The sequence below is a fragment of the Brassica oleracea genome, chromosome C1, assembly GCF_000695525.1.
Source record: "Brassica oleracea var. oleracea cultivar TO1000 chromosome C1, BOL, whole genome shotgun sequence".
NCBI lineage: Eukaryota > Viridiplantae > Streptophyta > Magnoliopsida > Brassicales > Brassicaceae > Brassica > Brassica oleracea.
The window spans coordinates 16,800,874-16,805,465 of record NC_027748.1 but is presented as its reverse complement, the minus strand read 5'-3'; the positions used below and the strand labels follow the sequence as shown (position 1 = coordinate 16,805,465).

At 34.2% G+C, this 4,592-nt stretch overlaps 1 long non-coding RNA gene across 1 annotated transcript; it reads right to left on the bottom strand.

The window, feature by feature from the left end:
- Positions 1-1,360: 1,360 nt before the first annotated feature.
- Positions 1,361-2,734, bottom strand: LOC106326988. Its single transcript, XR_001267376.1, has 3 exons — positions 2,418-2,734; positions 2,121-2,346; positions 1,361-2,031 (listed from the first exon to the last, which is right to left on the bottom strand). It is a non-coding gene; the product is annotated as an uncharacterized LOC106326988 (long non-coding RNA).
- Positions 2,735-4,592: the final 1,858 nt, after the last annotated feature.

Here is a 4,592-nt window from a genome sequence, read left to right as displayed (position 1 = left end):
GATATATCAAAAGCGATAGAACCAAACATATACCTCCGAAGTTCTTCTCAAATACTCAAGAGCTCGAGAAGAATAAAGAGATTGAAGTAAGATATGTTCGATCACGCGACAATGCAGCCGACCTCTTCACAAAATCACTCCCTACCTCGGTATTCAGAAAGCACATCCATAACATTGGAATGCGTCATCAGAAGGATCTATGACTACTTATTCGAGGGGAGGCTTACGTAGTTGTACTCTTTTTACCTTACTATGGTTTTTCCCATTGGATTTTCCTGGAAAGGTTTTTAACGAGGCAACAAAGACGTTAAACGAGAGTGGATAGTGACACCGGTCCCCAAGGGGGAGTGTTATGAAAGACAGCTAAGAAAGCCAGCAGCCAGCCGTTTATGTTGAAAAATATAAAAGATGTGGGGCCCGCTGTACTATTTGCACACTAAATTTCTTTCTATATATACGAACGTTTGCGTTCATTTGTAAACACACCTCAACCTTCTCTTCTCTCTAATAAACTCTTTCTATCAGTGTTAAAATATTCTACGGGTATAAATTTGCTCTTATTTAAATTCCCGCGATACAATAAAATTTCAGTTCTTTTTATAACAATTTTATGTTTGTTGTATTGTTCATTTCATAATCTAAATATTATTTTGGATAAAGACGGATGAATTATTACTCGGATATCACACCCTATGTGAGACTTTTACAATTGTATAAAAGAGATAAATATTTTATTATATTGATGTTCTTGGGTGTCATTGTTTTTATGTTTCGCATTTCTCTTGATTCTTCTTTGAAATTTTCATTTTGGTCACACAGAGGATTTTCTTCAATGCTGGTCATAACAAAGAAAGACTCGTTACAATTTGCAGGTATTGGTACTAAAACATCAAACAAATCTTGTCTATTGAGATGATCTAATATTGGAAATGCAAAGGGAATATACCGTTGGAGAATGTCATTACTATGTTTTTTTAACCCAATACAGTCAACTACATCTTACACGTTTTTATTTTCTTTTGATAGCTATGCTCGATTAACATTACAACATATTTGCTCTGTCATTTCTTTTTCATATTTATTTTTACTTTTACTTGTCTGTGTTTTATTAGGAAGCGTAATGATGAAACCTAAAGGAAATTATCGGATATTAGCACTGAAATATGGGCAAACTACCAATAAAAATGAGCAAATCACCTTAGTCTAGAACATAACACTATGTAATACCAATTCCGGTTAACCCTAGCTAGTCGGTTTAGGTTATATTTTTTTTAAAATAACATCTTAATTTCATTTTTCTTTGAGTTCTATCATTAGCAACATAGAAAAAAATTGGTATAGATTTTGACAGTGCACAAAGAGAGAGAAGAAGATCAGAACGTTTTATATAGAGAAGTAAAGTATATTTTCACCACAATAGTTTCCACATCCTGCAACCCAACTCCAATACAAACGGCCTTGGAAGGTGTTAACAGAAAGTCATCACAGATCAGACTCGTTTAGTACTTTACATTTTGACAATCTCAACACTTTCCCAAGCACTTGCAAGCCACAGCAAACCCTTCAATGACAGTTGCCTTCTGAAACTTATCCAATAACGCAACTCTTCCTTACTTCTTGCACTTTCTTCCAATACAAACTTATACTCTTTTCAGTGGCAATCAAACAACTGAAACTACTTCTACATTCTTCAATATCTGTCCAGGATTAACAATTGAGCAAAAGGCTATCGATGCAGCAGCTGATTGCAGTAGAGCAAGCTCCAATTATTTATCTGCGTTCTTACATTCTGGGAAGGGTTTCACTCCAGATTATGGCTGTAACAACTCAAGAATCAGTGTAGCCTTATTTCCGAAAGACGTCATATCAACAACTTTTCCTATGCCACAATCACTGTCATTTCATTAAGATTCCATTTCAGTCATAATCTTCATGGCTTTAGCTTTTGGATTCTTATTTCCTCGGTTTCTACAATAGTTTCTTGTTTGCTTTCAACTGACCCAATCGCTTAACCAAAATCTATGTTGCTTCCTGCTTAATTCAAAACCCAACCAATATCCACCACTAAATAGTAAAATCACATAAGAGATCATTAGTTTACAATGTTGAATAACTCTTACCGAGATTTTCTTGTTGTTGTCAGCAACCAAACCATGTTCTTGAGAATATGTTAACGTTCTTAGAAAGAACGAAGTGGTGGAGCTTGAGGGCATCACCAATATCTGTGAAGCTATGTATCTAAGGGGGTGAGGCTGATTACACCATGAACATCTATATATGAACTTAAAACCCAGAATCTAAGCAACCTCCCCTCCAAGGTGGAAGAACGTTGGCCTGACTTCAAATCTGAAAAAAGGATTGATGAGTTAGCCATTTTAGAGAAAAGTATGATGATGTTCAAGGAAATAAAGGCATACCTTTTATAGGAGTAGAGACACTGCCTTGAAGAGTAATAAAGTGTATTCAATAACAGATCGTACATGAAGAGGTGATGGAGTTAAGGAGTATGATAAAGAGGATGAATCAATTAGGCAAAATGTTTTCGTTGATCAGATGAGAAGACAAAACGTGGGGATCAAATATTTTACAAACCGATCCTTCAAGTGGATTGAAAATCTCGAAACTCCATAGCTGTATCAGATAACGAAGGAGGAGATTTGTGGATTCAGTGTGGAAGAAGAAGATGAACCAAGTCGTGCAGCTGGTCTCGCTGTCTCTCGGGCTTGCTCACGGGATTAAACAAAAGGCCCACAAAATCATGAAGAAAGCCCGTAAATAAAATGCATAGTTTTGATAGAGGGACACGTGGCACACTGAGAATTACCTAATTGATGATGTGGCAGCCTCACAGAAGAGTTAAGCTCTTCTTTATAGTAATAGATATATATATATATATATATATACTAGGGAAAACCCACCCTACGGACAGACGAATGAATAAACTAATAGTACAAATATATTTTAATGTTTGATTTATTTTAACTAAAGGTAGCATTGACATTCATAAATTTCTCACAACAATTTTAACTATTTATTTGACTATACATTTGTAAAAATATAATAATTTCTTTTCTCTCAATGTTTATTCTAGTTAAGAATAACAATAAGTCAATAGATTTTCTTAAAAATTACAATAGATTAGAGTTAGTAGAGTAAAATTATTTTCGCTCTTAGTTATATATTTGTTTCATAAATTAAATTATTTTTTATACATTTTCTTAAAACTAATGATATAGACAATATAAAAGAAATAACTTATTCATTATAAGAATTTTGAAGTTCTGGTTGGTTATATGCTTTGTTTGCATTTGGATATGATGTATATGGTAATATGTTTGCTTTTTAATAATGCTTTGCGCGAAGACTTTAGAAGGTAAACGGAAGAATTATATTATGATATGAGGTAAACGGGAGGAAGAATTATATATGATATGAATTATGTCGTTTGTCTCTAAAGCAAGCTTATAGTATACAATACCGATTAATTTGATTCGCAAGAGCAGTTTAATCTGGCGAAGAAGTATTCGGGTGACATATTTGATAGGCTGCGTAAGCTTCAAAGGTGTTGGTGTTGTTGGTCTTTTTAAAAATTTGTGCCCATAGTTGGTGGGGTTACTTTTTTCCGTTATGGGCGTGAAAAGTTTAATTAGTAGATTAGTTTTAAATAATTATGTTTGTTGGAAGAGTTTTAAGCTTTAGACGGGGGAAAAGGTTATGTATGTCGGCCAATTATTGTGTAGATCCTCCCTGGAAAGCTATCTTCACCTTCTTATCGAGTAAAGAATGACATTTGCCAAAGAAATAGAACCTAAGTTCAAGTGCTTTTGTAATGTCTTTTGAAATTTTGTCTAAACATCCAAGATGGCGAAGAGCGTGATAGTGGTAAAGAGACCGTAACATGTTTACTTGCATTAGAAGGTAATGTTTATATGATTATTGTTTAAATTATGATTCCTTTTTTGTAACAGAATCAGCTGTGTTCTGTCAAGGTGCAACAGAAATTAACAATGGGTGTGTTTAGACAATCCCGGTCCCATTAGTGCACAAAATTGCCATTGTTTTTTTTTAACGTTGAGGACCAAAGATATGCTGGTTTTTTCCTCCGTTAGCCCAAAACCCAAAAATCATGATCCATATTAAGTGCCCAAAAGAAGAGCACAAGGATAAAAAATTATCTAGAATTATTAGAAGTATAGAAGAAGAATTGTGTAGAAGAAGAGAGAAAGTTATGGAGTTAGATATTTTGAAATAAATAATAATTTAGAGAAATCTAGAACTTGTTGGAGTGTGCTCCTTCACTTGTATAAATAGGGGTGCTTAGCACCATTTGAAAGAATAGAGAGAAAATATTTCATAAAGAGTTCTAAGAGTCTTTAAGAAATCTCCAAACACAAGCCTTAGTGAAAATCTCTTTCCCAAAAATAAGAAGGTTATCTTAAACACTAACCGTCCACATTCCATCTCAACCTCTCAAAGAAATTATTATCTGATAATTTTCCCTAGAGTAAGGTTACCGTTATCTTTGAAGAAGTGAAGATGGAGGCCACCGTTACCTTTGAAGGTGACATGTTCAAGCTCACGGCGGACAACTT